This window comes from Ursus americanus, chromosome 10, assembly GCF_024610735.1.
Source record: "Ursus americanus isolate L20-20 chromosome 10, mUrsAme1.1.p, whole genome shotgun sequence".
Classification (NCBI taxonomy): Eukaryota; Metazoa; Chordata; class Mammalia; order Carnivora; family Ursidae; genus Ursus; species Ursus americanus.
Genome location: NC_142136.1, coordinates 57,953,758 through 57,972,457, shown reverse-complemented (window position 1 = coordinate 57,972,457; position 18,700 = coordinate 57,953,758). Strand labels below are relative to the sequence as shown.

Below are 18,700 nucleotides of genomic sequence, written 5' to 3'. Positions count from 1 at the left end.
TTAGTAGATAAGCATCCATGATTACTAAAGAAGGGATTCTTAAGTCACTCATTAAATCTTAGGTTTTTCTTTTTCCCAACTATAAAATTACAAGTCACAATCACTTTAAAAATTGTATAAAAAATTGCACAGTGTCTACCTTTAAACAAAAAGGGGGGATTGTACTTTATGCTACAGTGCCTAGCACAAAAAAATATTTGTTGCAAACATTTAAAAAATACTGTGCTCGCTTCAGCAGCACATATACTAAAATTGGAATGATACAGAGAAGATTAGCATGGCTTCCACACAAGGATGTCATGTGAAAAGTCATCCTCTCTGGGAGTGATGATAAGCCCTGGCCAAATGCCAGTTCTTTCCCCCAGTTCAAAGAGCTGACCTGCATGCTCCCTGCTATTACCTGGGCTCATTAGGCTTTCCCTCTGGATCTTCTTTCTTTCATATTTTCATCTGCCTCCTACTGCCCAGGCATCTCCAGCAAAGCAGAGACACTGCCAGACTGGTGGTCTGCACTCATGTCCTGCTTTACGTGCCCCATTGCCCCTCTGCCATTTCCTCCTCTCACTAAGACTCAAAGGGAATTTGTTCATTTTGCCAACAACTCTCAGACACTTTCAGTTCAGCAAAGAGGTTGACTTACTTTATTCCCTGGTGGGAAAAGAAACGACATTTTCCTCATTATTAAAGCACCACTTTTTCTTTCTACAAAGGGAAAATTCAACATTATACAGCCCCCAAATGCAACTTTCAATTAAATGGCACTTTTCCTCCACATTTTAGAACCTCTGGCACACACACACACACACACAGATGGAGGGGACGAGGAGTTTCTCACAAGTCTCTAAACACCTCAATTCTGCATCTGGGGTCTTTCAGCATCTGCCCCTGCCCCTGCCCTACACGTTCCCCTGCTTTCCACTGTTCCCTGGTTCTACAGTCCTGCCCCTGGCAATTGGGTTCCTTGTCAATGCTGCAAGCTTATGCCCTCAATGCCTTTGTGCTTGTGATTTCTGCTTGTATCCTTCCAGGCTTCCAAATCCATCTCAGGTGCTCCCCCAGAAACCCTTCACTGACTACAGGCTGCACAGTGATCCCTTTCTACATGGTATTTTAATGCTATCGTGCCTATGTTTACATTTATTCAAATTTTTTCTAGCCTTGTGTTCATTGTTCTGTCTTGACTCTCTAACCAGCCCGACAGTGAGCTGGAGAGAGGGCGTGGGCTCTGAAGTCAAGCAGCTGTTGGCTCTGGAGCCTAATTTCTGAGCTACGCGAGGCCCAGTTTCATTTGTAAAATGAAGAAATAAACACCCACCCCTTGCAAAGTTGAGAGTTTCTCTGACCATTAAATGAGGTCCAGCATGTGAAATTCCTGGCCTTCTTGCCCTTCTTCAACTGTCTTCCTGTTCTCCTGAGGGCAGGATCATATCCTACCCTGGTTCCCAGAATCATAGAATGCCTAGCACAGTAAAGCAGGACATGATCGGCAGCAATTGTTAAAGTGCACAGAATTAACAAAGAGCTGGAAACATAATCTCAGTTGGCAAGGAAATGAGACAGATCTTTAACCACTCAAAACCAATGTGCCACTAGAATTGAAATGTAAAATGAGATAGCATAAAAAAGCAGACCAGTCATGACACACAGACCGTTTCTATGCCTAGAAAGATATTTTATTGAACACACATAGAAAAACAAATGTCCTGTTTCTAACACCTTTAGCAAAGACTGCCTTGAGTCTTGCAGGGATATGCAATAAAAAGATGTCTCCTTCAGCCTTTTTAATTGAGTTCTGATTAGCTCATACCTTATATTAAATCACAAGGCAAGGGCTTAAAAGACTACCATCAGATATGAAGCACATTTCTTTAGTTTCTATGTGAGCACAAAAGTGCTGCACAATTCAGCTATGGTCATTTGCCAGCTGTCTCATTCTTAACCTTAGGAGACAACACAAAAAGGCCCTTAGTTCTAGCCCTATCAGCTACACAGTGGGTGCGAAGAGAGTGAATATCTCCAATTTGCACGATTCCTGTAATTTCCTATCACTAACTGGGGAAAAAAATGTCATCCGTTCACTTCAGAGGTTTCATTGAAAAGCAGAACACTTCTTTCTATTTACTTAAGCACCAAGCTAGAATATGAAGAAGCACAATAAATTCTAAACATGGTGCACATCTGGTCTGAAAACCACAATCAATTTATTGCTGCATCTGAAACATTTTCAGCAACTGTCATATAATATATTATCACACATTTCTAACAAGACATTTTCTTGGAACCAAAATAGACAGGTATATCTGTCAGTTCAATTTCTTGCAAACGAAAGAGAAAATTATTTGGCTCAGATATCTGTACTGTCTTTGGAGCAGTGTAACTATCATTCGAGAAGGCTATTAGTCAAAGATGCCAGGAGCTCAGCATTTACTTCCAAAGAGTGAAATTACTGGCTACACAGAAGAAGGAAAAAAAAGATATATGCATGTATGTATGCATCTTCCCTTTTTTCCCATTCCAATAGAACCATTTATGGCATTTACTTGAAAGAGATGTACCACAGTCTTGTTAAGCCCATCTATCTCCCAATACTATAACACCGGACTCCCTATTAAATACAATCTTTTGATCTCTGTGGCTCCTAAAGCAGAACTTTATTAAAAGTTTTATTAAAAATTAAAATGCACTCGAAATCATGTTAAAATGCTTAAAAGCTCTATATTTTCACCCTAACCCCTCATGGGTATTCTCAAGGAGAGTCACAATGGTATTGAATAGCCAGAGAGCCCCACGCCCAATAAAGAGGGCTGCCAAAATATCCCAGTATTGGCCCCAGTGAAACCATTTACTGGCTCACCGTTGGCTGCATAATCTGCCTTTAAGCACTTTCTCCTCTGTAAAAACCCCAGAGCTCCTTTAAGAGCCTTGTCTCAGCATACAAAACTTTCAAGTGACTAACCCTTCCCTACCCAGCCCCTGAGCCCCTCACACCAGCCATACAGATTTGACCTTTCCTGATAACCCACTCAAAGCATGCTCTGCTTGTAGGGCAGGCAAAAAATGCATAAAGGCAAGATTATCTGATCTTTGACAAGGTTCGTACACAGACTGGACATGGGCAACCCTCTTGCATACTTCTGAACTTTTGCCTGTGTTGTTCCCTCCACCACGAATGCAGACTTTGCCTGGTGAATACCTCATCATGCTTCAGAACCCGGTTCAACTAAGACTTTTTGGTGACACTTTCCCTGACACCTTTCCCTTTGTTGAATTAGGTGGCCCACTCAATGGTATGAGGTGGAGTATCCCATACAACCCTCCTCCAACTCCACCCCACCATACCCCAGGAGAGTGGAAGACAAGTCATTATGTCTGTCTTCCCACCAGCCTGCAAGCTCTTCTGGACAGGACCTATGTCCTCTGTATCGCCAACAACAAGGATACTGTCTTGCATAAAGAAGGGACTCCTCGAATTTACTGAATGAAAAACCAATAGCAGCAAGCCAGAAAAATCCTGACTGTGTCAGAATGGTTAAGAGCTTCACTTGGTTCTCTATGAGCAAAAAAGAGAACCTCAGAAAAGGGCAAAGTCAGAGTTTTAGGGTCTTTCAACCACAAGAGCTGTTAGTAAGGAAAACTCAACTGATCATATGGAGATAAAGGAGAGGAATGTATGCTTTTACAACCTGGGCCTGCAGTATTGCTGTGAGAATTAGAGAAATACAAAAGAGATATGGAAAAGCACCCCCAGAGAAGGGGACTTATGGGACGGTAGTGAATGGCAGACAAAATGATGAGCACTCAAAAGCTATAAGGACACTATCGAGGTAAAGCAGCCAGGAAGGGTGGTAAGTCAGATGAGGAAGGATGGGGAGAAACATAAGGTTTCAGAGCCATATTATAGCACCTAGAATGGCAAAAGATTTATTGAAGTATAAAAAGAAGTACATCCAGGAAAAATTTAGAAAGACTCTCCCAATGTCAGCAAAGAAAAGGAGGAAACCAGTGGGCAGACTGCTTGAGGCCCAGGAAAAGAAGTGACCCCATCTGTGCGGAGCTGAATTGAACAAAGGCAACTGCCCCGATGAACAAATACGAGGCTGATTCTCTACTTAGGGTCACAGTCTAGAATTCATACAAAACCCCGAAAACTTCCAGAGAGGTTGGCAAGTTCAGGCAGAGGCCCACGTGGGGCTGCAGGAGCCCAGAGCCCGCGGTGCACAGGAGCACATCACCTTCTGCCTGCTCTGGCAGGGGGATCTGTAGAGCGGTGCAGGTGTGTTTGCAGGAGAATGTCTAACAGCAGCTGAAATAACCAAAAACAAAGTGGCGAATGGCTGCCTTGGGCCAATATGGGGACAAATTGGCAGGGCAGAGTACTGCTCTGTGGACCTCTGCAACTGTTTGAGAATTCTACCATCTCTCCTGAGGTGCCCTTGAAAAGGCTAAGTGGAAAGGTAGAGGCTTTTAAAATTTTATGTGGTTTCTAAAGCATCTTAATTTTTAATAAAAAGTTCTTAATAACATTCTGGATAAAAGACCATGGAACTTACAAGATCCTTTTTATAATGCCAAACTCTTTGTGCCATATATGTATATATTTTTTAAAAGACCACGATTTGGCAAATCGCTTTGGCCTTTAACACTTAGCGATTATTCTCCTTCCGTTCACTCTACTGCTTGATGCCGTGGCCAAGAGCAAATCCATCCAATTCTCTGCCCCGACTTTGCTTCATTTTGAGGTGAGGAATTTAAAGTGAAATGTAACACAGAGGTAATTTCTAACAGCCTTAGCCACCGAAAGTGTTCATCCAGCCGATATGGTTTAACCCTGGCTTCTGATACACATTCCAAAGGCCCAAGCACGTCCAGAAACAGGTATCTAAGGCACATTTCTGGGGATGAAGGCTATCTGGGTGTCAGCGACTATGACTAAATAAGACACTACCCCTAAATCCTGGCACTCTCCTGTCATTTGATTAATGCTTTACAATTTGCAAAGTGCCTTCTTTGAGCCTCAGAGAAGTTAAACGATTCTCCCAGAGTCCATGGCTTGGTGCCAGAGCCAGAAGCTTCACAGACTTCCTTCCTGCAGGTCTAGGCTCTGGGAATACTCTGACTAGAACACCTGTGGCCAGAATTCATTTAGCAATAAAAGTAGTGATTAACAGGTCAATTCTGAAGTCATTCAGAGAAGCAGACTATAAGCTAGATGGGCGGAGGACACAGGGAAAACTGCCAAAGCTAAGACATCAGCTGAAAGTAGACTGAACACTGTATTCAAAGGACAGCCCCAAAACCTTCCTCAACCCAGGAGAGAGGTGGTACCAGAGCATCTCCGGGAATGAGTAGTGGGAAGCCATTTTGGAGAAGGCCAAACATTTTAGGAAGAGAGAACTATATTTCATGCATCCTAAGCATTAGCGAATTGCTGAAAGCCCAGACCTACTGGAGTAGGTAAATGTGTCATCCACTTAGAAAATGAGTCACTTGGTTTCGTCTTGTTAGCTTTTATCGAGATGGAAATGTAAGAAGTGCTTGGAGAGAAAGACAAAGCTCCCCTCAAGACCAAACCCCATGAAAGCAATGGATTTTTCCAAGCTGTGAGTATCCTATCTGTGAAATTAGATTTTCTTTTAGCTTCTTAAATTCATGCTGTGGGTTTCAAAACTCTCTTCTGAATTCAAATTTTGACTTTTCTTCCAGGGACTAAGAAGTTACCAATGTCCACACCAAACTTGAGATATTGAACGTTACATTTATTCATGTTTACATTTATTCACACATATGGAGCTTGACTCATTTTCTAAGTGAAAGACACACTGATCCTACTCTGTAATTTAGCCTTTTTGTACCTGAATGCTCTCATCTGTAAAGTAGGAAAAATAACAGTATCTGCTCATGGGTTGTCATTAGGATTAAATAAGTCAATGTACATAAAATACTTGGCATAGTGGTCAGCATAATAAATGACAAGTAAATGTTAGCCATTATTCATATTCCAATGAGTGCTTTGGTTTCTATAAATCATAAAAAGTGATCCTTGAACACACGCGTGCAAGAAGTTTCCAGTGGTTTGTTAGGTCTATGAAATTTGATCTTCCTTGCCTTTCTTGGCAGGAATCTTAACTAGCTAAAGTTATTGATCCAGGTAGCAAGATCCACACCTCTACATGACTGTTTCCACTCACTGAAAATTTCCAGAAAGTAATCATTTCAGGCTGAAATTGTCCATGCTTGGTCTCAACCCAATGGAAACTCACTTGCATTGGAAGATGGGAACAGAATCTATCCCCTGATTTTCAATGGCTGGAATTAAGGAACAACTAGAATTTTTTCTATCCCAAAATAATGTCTTGTAGCTGAACTTTTAAAAATCACTAAACATTATAAGTTTAAGCTTTGCTTAGCCCTGAATACAGTAAGTGACCACCTGCTTTAAAGCTCCTGTTATTTTTAAGATTTTTTAAACCTCCTTTGAGACAAAGCAGTCCCAAATAGAAAGTTTTTTCTTTTATGTCCAAGTTTTTCAGCTGAAATACTCTACATTTTAATAGTTGCTTCTCTGATTTTTCTCTTTTAACTTCATAACATATTTTGCAGCTCTGAGGTACTGTTGAAATGATTTTGGAAGGTATTTTTAACATAGATTAAACGCCAAGAGCCCTCCACTCTACCCACCAGACATATGCAGCTACAAGTCCTTCTCTTCATGATGCCAAGACAGTCAGACCCAGTGTTTGGAAACATCAGTTTCTCAACCATAGACCGAGCAGGGCCTGCAGCTTATGTGTATACCCAGCCCCTTACCTAGTGCCCAATACAATGGATGGGTGAGTGGGTGAATGAACAACTGGGCATTGTCTGGACCAAACTAGCAGACGGTCTACTGAATATTTTACTGATCTGGATATTTCTTGGAAATGTTGTAACATTTCTTTCCTTATAAATACTACATTTCTCTAACATGAATATTTCTTCCCTCTTTGTCCTTATCACCACCAGCTACCGGCAGCCAAGTTACAGAAGCAATGGTTACATATCTTCAAACCCATGACCACTCAGAATCAGAGTTGTTTTGGCTGCATGGCAATCATAGTCCAACCTGCCTGGAGAAAAGTGACTCTGAAATGAGACTTCTCTGAACAACCTCCCCTCTGCCACACTGCCACAAACCAGGAATCAGTTGTGATCCAAATCGGGCAATGCTTGGATAGAAGGGAAAGATGGGCGGGGCTTTGATACAGGAGAGCAGCACTCAAGCACCTTCTCACTTGATTTTTCATCAAAGCAGCCACCATGCTCTGTAAACTTTCCAGGGTTAGGGATGCAGAAAGGATGGTCCAGAAAACATGCACTCCATTCACAGCTCTACTTCGACAAATTATGAGCTCTGGTAAGCCTTAGGCTCCTAAAAGGTAAAAATAAGTCATTTGCTACTTTGTATTTTCAGGGGCCTACTGCAATAGCTGGAATATAGGGAGGTGGAAGCTTAAGAAGTATTTGCAGCAGGAAGAAGCGAAGGACTGAGAGAGATGGATGGATGGATGGAAGGAAGGAAGGAAGGAAGGAAGAAAGGAAGGAAGGAAGGAAGGAAGGAAGGAAGGAAGGAAGGAAGGAAGGAAGGGTGGGAGGAAGATGTTGAGTCTTCTCTGGGGAGAGCACACCCCTACCAGGTTATTGTGGCTACCATGACTTCCAATTGTCTTGCATCTACCTCTTTCACTCAATTGTACCTGGACCATTTTCAGTTGTCTGCACAACATGGGCCAAGAGGAGGATCTGAAACTCATATAAATGATACCATCCTGAATTAGGTTGGTGAGTTATCTTATGTCTCCTCTGCATGTGTGGTTTACTTTAAATGTAGTGTACAGCCGGAGGTGGGGGGAGTAGGCTTGGAATCCCATAAAACATGAAACTGCATTAATGAAAATCATGAGAGGCCTTCACTTGAGCTTTCGAGGTTTGTAGGCATGGGAAATTAAAGCCCTGGAGCATGGGATGCTATCTTCGAACCAGAAGACCAGATTCTCTGATTAAGCTTCAGACTCTTAGAATCCCCTGATTGTTCATCTTATACTAATGATCTGGGAGAAATACTAGAAGGCAAGTTAATGATACTGCTGACTGAATTGGGAGGGAGCCACCTGAAATATTAGTAATCGACCAAAGTAAAGAAATAATTACAGGCTGACTAGATTAGAAATTTAATCTCCATGGTAGTCTCCCATAAGTAAATAAGGTTCAACTTATAAAACATTATGGAGAAAAAGGGCTACCACGCACCCTCATTATTGTGTACCTTAGAAAACTGGCTCCATCTGGACCCAGCTATGCCCTTCTCAGAGCTACATGCCAGCGGGATGGCCCCCAAAACAGTGTAGTCTCTAAACAGGAGGTACTTAAAAATGTAAGGCCTCAGTCCTAACCCACCAGGACTGAACACCAGCATGCCCACCACCCTTCATGACCCAGTGAACATTGAGCGCCCACCATTTGCCTGCCATTTGTGCCAGATGTTAGGATAGAGACAAGGAAGATCCCATCTCTGGAAAGCTTAGTGTATGGTGTCAAATGAACCTCCCCCTAGAAGAAATAACAGGGAACTACATTCCTAACTTGGAAACTTCTGGACGCACTTTGGATTTCCATGCTGGGAAGACTTGCCTATGTGCAAGTTCCTCTAGCCAAGCTTGTGCAGAACTAGCTCTTTTGAGTCAGAGGACACCAGACAGAGATAGAGAGGCTGGAGCCTCTGGACGGTGGCTGGCTTCCCTCTAAACTGTCAAAGAGGGGAATGTGACCTCTATGTCACTGCCCCCTTTCTTGTTTTCCCTCCTGTTTTTGCAACAAGCCATACACCAGAATCACTGAGGGCACTTTTTAAAAATATAGATTCCTGACCCTACCTCAGTCTTGCTGAATTAGAATCCCTGAACTGGGTGAAATCTGCTTTTTAAACAACTTTTATAGGAAATTTTTATGTCAAGTTAGAGAACCACTGGGTAGTAGAGAGAACACATATTTCAGAGCCAGATAAAACAAGATTTGAAATCCAGCACTGACAATTAATTGACATAATTAACCCTAGGGGACCTGGTTTAATTACTTAACATCTCTGTGACCCAGTTTCCAATGCAGTAAAGTGGAATAATGCCTAGTGTTGTTACAAACTTCGAATAGAGTATGCAAAATACCCAGTACTAAAGCCACTAGCATAATCTTCTCCCACCTCCACTAAATGTCTGCTCCCAGAAAACATTTTATACCAATATTTTGGTTAAATTGGTTCCAATTTAAGTCAAACTTCTCCAGGATTATCTTATGGGTTTATCTCTAGCTATAAACAGTTGAGTTTTGTTCACTAATTTTAAAACTCTCAGAAGCATATTGTAAATAGGAAAGATTCAGGGGCTTGAGTTGGTTTTAGCCATGGGGATGAGTTATGGGTACCCTTTCCTAGAGAGACAAAGTCAATTAAATTACTGGGAGCAGGAGGTACAAATCTAGGGAGAATTATGGGAAAAGAGAGAGGCCACCATTTTGTCCCCTTATATCTATGTAATGAGTTATCCTTTATTACATGATGAAGATGCAATATACAAAGAGCACTGGACTAGAAACCCAAAGACCTGGGTTCAAGTCCCAGCCATATAACCATGGACAATTCAGTTCTCTCCTGAATCTCAGTCACTTTCCCCATAAAATGAAGGATCTAGGCTCCTAAAATCCTACTACATTGACTTATGGGTTTCATATCTTTTCAAAGTACAGAATATTCAACTAACAGTCACATAAATGAGGCAGGAAGGTGTTGGCAGGCACCAGAGTATTGAAGAGCAAGGAAGACCTTCCAGAGAGGTGAGCACCTAAGAAGCACAAATCTTGAATGTCTCACAGAGTCTGATCTTAGTATTTACCCTGACTTTGCCAACCCTTGACCACTCTGACACTCAAATGAGTTGGCTGCAGCCCCAAGTTCTTGGTAAAAATAGGAGTGAGCTAAGTGTCCACATGCCACCTGTCCCAGGATGCTCCTGGCAGGAGGCAGCCAGAAAATTCTTGAACCTAAACTTAGATAGAAATGAGCTCTTTCCATGATAAATAAACAAAGGTAAAACTGTCCAGTTGGTTTTCTAAGAAAGTCTGGAGAAGATCATCAGGAGGTAAAAACCACCCAACAGGGCCACCTAGGAGCTGCAATCACAATCTACCACCAGTGACCTAGCAGAGGCTCAGGTATCATGACGTTGGCAGGGTCCACAGCTAGGTTACCTTTGGGCTGAGGTATTCCTGCTTGAGCATCAGGTGAGAGGAGTCATTAATAGGATACTTTGAGAAAGAAAGAATTGAGCCAGAAAAACCTAAAAATATTCTACTTCATTAAGAATATACAGGCTTTGACATAACCTTCCCTAACTTTGCCCTTTCTCTACTCTCTAATGTATCTGAATTTCCTTCCATCTCTCCTTTCTACTCTTCTTTCTTAAGGATGAGATGTCACCTAACCTGACAGCTTTGTATCATTCCACCTGGACGGCTCCTCTCTCTGGATGACTACACACCACCCTCTCCAGGATGACTACACATCACCCTGTCCTGGATGAAAACACACCATCCTGTCCTGGATGATTACATCCCACCCTCTTCTAGAAGACCACACACCATCCTGTCCTGGATGATTATAGCAAAACTGACTCTGCTCTAGGACCTTCCTAGTGGCTCATCTTCCTCTACACCTCCTTAAATGTTGGTTTCTAGTAATCCAGCCTGAGCCCTTTGACTTCTTGGTTACACTTGCTCTCCTCAGGCCATTGCATTCATACCTGGGGCCTCAACCACCACCTTCGTGCCACAGACTCACAAATATCAGAGTTCCAAATTCAGTCTTAAGGTTCTGACTCTTCGATCTTAATTGTCCCTTTGGTCTCTCCTTTTAGGACTAAAAGAAAATAGCCTGAGCTACAAGAAGGAGCCTACAGTAGGATGCTCCTCAGAAGGTCTTTTCCCTAAGAAGCCAGTCCGAGCGCATTTCCCATTTTCCTATTCCAAGCACTCCCCTGTCCCAATCCCATAGCTAATGAAGCAATATAGGAAGTGGTGCAAACGTGTTAGCACCTAAATTTGAATCCCATCTCCACAAATAGGCAACTTACCTAACCTCTCCAAGTTTTGTTGTGCCATCTGTGTTGAGTGGTCTGTAATAATATCCACATCATGGAATCATTATGAACATAAAATGAGATGATGCCTGTAAAGTGCTTAGCACAGTGCTCAGCACTTAGAAAGAGCTCGATGATAGCTATTATTATATATCTGTGGTTATTATACAAAAATGATGGCTCTCACTCAAACTTCTACTATCTCTATAGGAAAAAGAAATCCATTTCAATGCTTTCTAACCAATGCTTTGTCTTTTAACCTTTTGCTGGCTCCATAACTACATATAATCCAGACGGTGGGTGCCAAGTCCTGAGGCCACTGGTGGAAAGGTTCATGAGGGAAAAGAGCTTTCTTTCTTTGGAGTTTCTTTGTGGAATACAAGATTCGCCTATCAACCAGGATGAGCTACAGCAGGCCAAGCATCCTCCAATCAAGGGTGATGCTGAAAGGAAAGTTGCATTAGTGAATTCGAACTGCAATAAACAAAAGAAATGGACATCAGGCAAAGTCAGGGAAACAAGGTGCTGAGCACAGGAAGCATATTTGTTGTATAAGAACTTACTTTTGACAAATTTGCTCTCCTCTGGAACTCCATCTTTTGCCCTATAATTGAAATTCTCTTGTTCCCACTCTCAATCAAAATGGGTGGGGAAAAGTAAGCTTGAAATCCCACAAGACACAAGTGACAGGAGAGACAAATTCTTGACCAATTAAAATAATTCTGTCACTTGCATCACTATCCCCTGAAAAAAAAATTATAACAATCTTCCCACAGCTTCATTCTATGTGGCTTCCCTGGGGTTGTGTGTGTGTTCACTCATCATTGTTGGGCATACTCCTTCCTCTCTGCTGAAGTTCCAGCTTTCATTTTTCTTTAGAAAGGAACACTCAGTTCACTGGAGCCTGCTGATTATGAGGGTACAGAGACCCGAATGAATCATAGAAGCAGCCAGATTGCACAAATACAAATCCTCCGCATTGTGTCTTATGCCCACACTAACCTTCTCTTATAGCCTCTCTTCCCAGCATCCCTTTCCCTGATTACCTCATCCACACCCAAAGTACAATTAGTGCATTCAAGCACTAGAGACAGCTAACAAGGCAAGGGAGAGTGCAACAAACAACCTCCTGATTCCTAGAATCTAGACACAACATTTAAGCAAAAGACATTTTAAAAGAAATAGTATCTGTAGCTGGTACTCTGGGGTACCACCCAGATCTTCCCATCAACTCACTCTGCCAGCTACCAGGAGTGCTGGCTGTGGATGGCACAACTGAGTCCCTTTCTAGCATATGTCCTTAAGCTAAGGAGCCACCTCTCCCAAGTTTATACTTTCTTACCAAAGACAGACAGCATCCTATACCATGTCAATGTGGGGGGTTCAAAGCTGAGTGTCTCTGCCTAAATTCAGAGCAGCTCTGAATGGCCATCTCAGGGCTAGAACTCCTATAAGGTTGATGAGGGCCTTTGTTTGGACTGCACTGCACTTCAGCCTTCTTCTGCCCAATCCCTTCCCCTCACACCCAGTAAACTCCTGGGTGCAAATCCATCTCATTCTCTGAACATGACCTAAAACAGTAGCCCAGACAGGCTAATATTTCAAGGCTCAGTGAAACTGGTATTTCAAAAACTTCCACCAAGTCTTGATGTACTCCTTAAGATCCGTGGCAATAGTCATGGGGTGATCTTTGGTATCACACAGCCAGCCATCAACCTGCTCCACAATGAGAGGGATATTGGGCTCTGGGGAATAAGAAAGCTGGATTAGAGCCAACATGACTTGTGCTCAGGTTCAGGGCTTCTTCAGTGTGCCCTTAAGCAAGTTTTTAGAGCAGTGCTTCTCAAATGATGAGTGATAAAGGACCTTTTTTGTTTTCAGTCTATCACAAACCAACAATATTTTTATGTAAAAATATATATGCATATATACTTAATATATATTATAAAGTATATTTGTATAAAGAAAAAGAAAATAAATTATCACTCCCCACTGAAGTGTAGGCTGCACATAGTGACTTCCTTCAAAAGAGTGCACCATGGAAAGGGGATGTGGGAAGATAACATTACAGTGGAGAAACCTGACAAACATGATCTTATCCAATGATCAAGGTCAACATCAACAATAATAAGTCATGTTGGCAATAAGTTGCCTTGATATGATGTGATGAAAATGGCTGTTTTCCTCTCTGGTCTTTCTGCCAAAAACCTATAAGCCCAATTTAATCATGAGAAAACACCAGACAAATCCCAACTGAAAGCCATCCCATAAAACTCCTGACCAGTACTCCTCAGAACTGTCAAAGTCATCAAACCAACAAGTTTGAGAAAATCGTCACAACCAAGAGGAGCCTAAGGAGACATGACAACTAAAGACAATGTGGTATTTGGATGAGAACCTAGAATAGAAAAAGGATGTTAGGTTAAAAAATAAGGAAATATCAGTAAAATATGAACTTAGTTAATAATAATGTATCGATATGAGTTCATTAATTGTAACAAATGTATCATACCAATGTGATGTATTAATAATAGGGGAAATTTGGTGCAGAGGATATGAGAACTCTGTATTATCTTCTCAATGTTTCTGTAAATCTAAACCTGTTCTAAAAAATAAAGTTTGCTTTAAAAAATAAATTAGGGATGCCTGGGCTCAGTCTGTTAAGTGTCTGCCTTCAGCTCAGGTCCTGATTTCAGGGTCCTGGGATCGAGCCCCGAGTAGAGATTCCTGCTCAATGGGGAGTCGGCTTCTCTCTGCCCCTCCCCCCCACTCATGTTTTTTCTCTCTCTCTCTCTCAAAAAAAAAATTTTTTTTTAAATAAATACATATACGATGGAATATTACTCAGTCATCACAAAGGATGAATACCTACCATTCACATCGATGTGGATGGAACTGGAGGGTACTATGCTAAGTGAAATAAGTCAATCAGAGGAAGACAATTATCATATGGTTTCACTCATATGTGGAATATAAGAAATAGTACAGAGGACAATAGGGGAAGGGAGGGAAAACTGAATGGGAAGAAATCTGAGAGGGAGACAAACCATGAGAGACTCTTGACTTCAGGAAACAAACTGAGGGTTGCAGATAGGGAGGAGGGTAGGCGGATAGGGTAACTGAGTGATGGGCATTAAGAGGGCATGCGATGTGATGAGCACTTGGTGTTATACAAAACTAATGAATCATTGAACATTATATCAAAAACTAATGATGTAAAATAATTAATTAAATATAAATGATTTTTTAAATATACATAAGCCCTATTTTTTTAATTAGTGTCAATCAACAAAATGTCAAATTGCTATAAAAGTTTTTTTAAGATTTCATTTATTTGTTTATTTATTTATTTATTTATTTGAGGGAGAGAGAGAGTAAACATGAGTGGGGGGAAGGGAGAAGCACACTCCCCACTAAGCAGGGAGCTCAAGATGGGGCTTGATCCCAGGACCCCAAAATCATGACCTGAGCCGAAGACAGACACTTAACCGACTGAGCCACCCAGGCACCCCACTATAAAAGTTTCTAAATGCTTACACATTCTGTACGTATATTGCCACCAACTAGTTTTAAGTGGTTCCCAGACATCCACCAGTCTGAAGACCACACTCTGAGGAGCTATCCATCTGATGCTATGGCTCATTTTCCTCATGAGTAAAATGAAAACATGCGACCAGAGGATCAGATCTTTCATGTTTCTTCACAGACACCCTCTGGAATGCTATAAGTGATCACCTTTTGCAAAACAATAGGTACTCAGAACCAGATGCCTAGAACCAAGCCCCTTCTCCATGACAACAGTGTAGGTAAGCACTGTCCAGCTCTATAAACAGCTATTTTCTCCTAAAATTTCTTTAACTCAAACAGCACAAATCGTACTGTCTCAGGGCTTTTTTTTGTTTTGTTTTTCAATCCAGCACTAGAAAAGGAAGAAATGAAACATAAAAGTAATACTACATGTTCAGACTGTCACAGATGGTCCTCAAGCCAGGGTGCCCCCCCCCCCAGAAGCCCTAGAAAACCAAGGGAAGCCTCTTATGCCAGGAGATTGTTGGAGTCATAACTCAGCAGTAATTGGCCAAGAACCAAAGGTCTGTCAGCAAACCATGAATTGTCAGAGTTGAGACAGGGTACACTATGAGAGAGGACACACCACAGATTGGGAAGTTGGTAAAATGAGCGGAAAGCAAATCTTCCAATGAGCAAGAAGGAAGGGAAAAAATGGTAGTTGAAAAACAGATGGTATCAACCTGTCCCATCAAATAGGTTTTTGAGATGTCAATGGAGGGTTTCAAAACAACCCAGAGAAACAATTATACATCTGAGACAGCCAAAGATGATTCCATTTCTTGTGGGTCTTGGAAAGCCTAAAGTTGATGCCCACAACTGAAGCCCCAAGAAACAGGAAGCAGACATAGCAAAAGCCAGTAGGGAATTTGAACCATGAACATATGCCAGTATTCAACCACCATAAGTGAGAATGAAGGATATTTAAATACTGGAATTTGGGGAAGAATTTAAATATTAAAACACTTAGGCTCCATATAATATTCATATACTATCTGCTATTAAGTAGATATTATTTTATTTATTTATCTATCTATCTATTTATTTATTTATTTATTTGAGAGAGAGTGAGAGATCATGAGGTAGCGGGGAGGGACATAGGGGCTCTGTGCTAAGCATGGAGCCCGATGCAGGACTCAACCTCATGACCCTGAGATCATGACCTGAGCCAAAAATCGAGTCCAACACTTAACTGACTGAGCCACAGAGGCACCCCTAGATATTATTTCTTAATTAAAGTTCTATTCTAATTCCTCTGTGGTCCATCTCCTAGCAATAGAGTTCGTCTAGATATTTGACCTGTAGTTCAGAATTTCTAGAGATGGGATATGTCAGCAAAGGTAATATTCCACAAGAATAATTCATTAGAGTATGCTATCTACTATAATAAACAAACTCAAATCTCAAAATTCTAGTAGCTTTACACATCAAAGGTGGTTCAACACAGTCAGCAATAAGAGCTCTGCTCCAGGGGGTCACTCAGGAACCAGTGCCTCCCACTGCTGTGTCTCCTTCAACTTAAACACAAACCAGCGGAGGGCGATGTGAGAGTGGAGAATGGAGAAAGCCAATCCATTCCTACTTGCCTTTGCCTCGAAAGGATATAACCACTTTTGTTCATATTCCATTGGCAAGAAGTAGCCACATGACCTCACTAGATACAGGAGTGGTGGGAAATAGTTTGACTATGTGCCCAGGAAGAAGAAACCAGTTTGGCGAGCACTGAGCCAGATGCCAGGAGTAATTACAAGAGGAACTCCCAGAAAGCTGCCCAAACTTGTTGGTCTTCAATATTTTCACATATCTCAGATAATAACATCCTAGAAAATGTGGGCACTGTCTGGACAATTATCTTACCAGCATTTGAGTCAGTGCCTCATCTGTTAACACTTATTCATAGGATTAAAAGTGTGTGGAGTTTGACTGCCTTTATTTAAATCCAGATTCTGCTACTTGTATTCTGTGCAACCAACCTAGGATAGATTATAAATCCTCTTGGCACTTCAGTTTTCCCATTTATAAAATAAGGATATTGGTACTTACTTCATACACTTGTAAAGTTTAAATAAGATAATTCTTAAAACGCCCTAAGCATTGTGCCCAGCACTTGACTTTTTCACCTTTGTTAAATACTTCCTATATGCCAGGGAGTACCATAAGGGCTTTGTATCAGTAAACAACACTCACAATAACCAAATGAGGTAAAAACTGTTTTCTTCATTTTACACATAGAAAAAAACATGTCCAGAGGAGTTAACCCATCCCAACTCATACAACCAGTAAGTGGAAAAGCTGAATTTAGAGCTCAATCTCTACACTATCATCTCCTGCCTCTCAAATAATATTCCCAATGGTTATTGCTATTTTAGCATCTTAACTGAAGTATAATTGACATACAATAAACTGCCAAAATGTAAGATGTACGGTCTGTTTTGACATATTATACACCTGTGAAACTGTCACCACAATCAAGTCATGAACATATCCATCACCCCCCAAGAATTTCTTCAAGCACTGATTGTTGAAAAGACTACCCTTTCTCCAATTAATTGCTTTTGTATCTTTATCAAATATCAGTTGACCCTAGATGTGTGGATTAATTTTCCACTATACCCATTTACATCAGTCCATCCTGACATGAGTCCTCCAACTCTGTTCTTTTTCAAAGTTGTTTGGCTATTCTAAAGCCTTTGCACTTCTACATAAATTTTAGATCAGCCTCTTAATTTCTAAAAATAAATAAATGAAAAATAAAATAAAGCTTGTTTTTAATCTATAGATCAATTTGGGGAAAATTAACAACAATATTGAGTCTCCCAACCCAAGAATTCAGTATATCTCTCCATTTGTTTAGGTATTCCTTAATTTCTCTCAGCAAAGTTTAGTTGTTCAGAGTACACAGATATTGTTATTACTTTAATAACTCCTCTCTTGTCCATATTATTTCTCTGATTGTATCAAAGAGACATAACATTAACATTCATTCATTAACATTCCTCTTGTGTCCTCACTGAGCTTCCATTTTCTCATCTGTAAATAGAGAACAGAAACACCTAGCTCACAGGGGTGGACACAAAATTGCACATGTAAATCAACTAACATTTGTGCCTGTTGCACAATGCTATTGTCTGCTTATGGGGTTAATAAATTTTATGTAATAAAAAGACAAAGAGGAAAATAGAGGACAAGGCAACAAAGTGCAGGTTCAAAGCAAAAGACATCTGAACTGATAAGATAGAGACTAATGAAGGAACCAATGACCACAGCAGCAGGAACTGCTCATAAACTAACCCCACGACTGAGATAACCAAAAGAGGTGCTGCTGTGGCAGAAGCCTCAGTTCTCATGGTTAGATAGAGAATGCATAGTAACAAACTTCTGGGTGTACTTACATTAAGAGATTAGGTGGTGATGTTCTAGTTTTAAGAATGAGACTTAGAAAGGATTACAAAGTAAACCAGAGAAGGAGCCTAAATATGCAGCAGTGTACATCCTCTGCAACCTGGGCAGCCAATAACTTTCTCCATGCCCTGGTAAGAACTGAATAAAGCTGACATGGCATGCTTTAAAATATCTTAACTTCTATTTACCTGGAGATGCAAGAAAGGTCACAACCATCAGGAAAGAGGGTTACAGCTACCCAGAGTAGGCACTCCATAGCAAAACACCAAGCATAATGTGAAGCACATAGAACCTACACTAAAGTTTTAATTGACTAATCTTTTTCCAAGTGTAAATACACTTATAATTAGAGTCTTAAAATGTGTTTTATTGATTTGTAGGTGTGGAGAGAATATATTCATTAATCAAGGTAACTAGCACTTGCTACCACAACAAATAAACAAGAAATCTTAGAGGCGTAGCACAATAAAGGTCAGTTGATATGTGCTGGGTAGCTTCATATTACAGCTACACTATCTCTAACACGTGGCCTCCAGGGTTGTCATACCAGGGCAAGGGTGCCATAGAAT

General features: G+C 41.0%; 1 pseudogene; it reads left to right on the top strand.

Annotated features, from left to right (window-relative positions):
* Positions 1–222: 222 nt before the first annotated feature.
* LOC123792017 (U6 spliceosomal RNA) lies at positions 223–321 on the top strand (annotated as a pseudogene).
* The last annotated feature ends 18,379 nt before the right edge of the window (positions 322–18,700 follow it).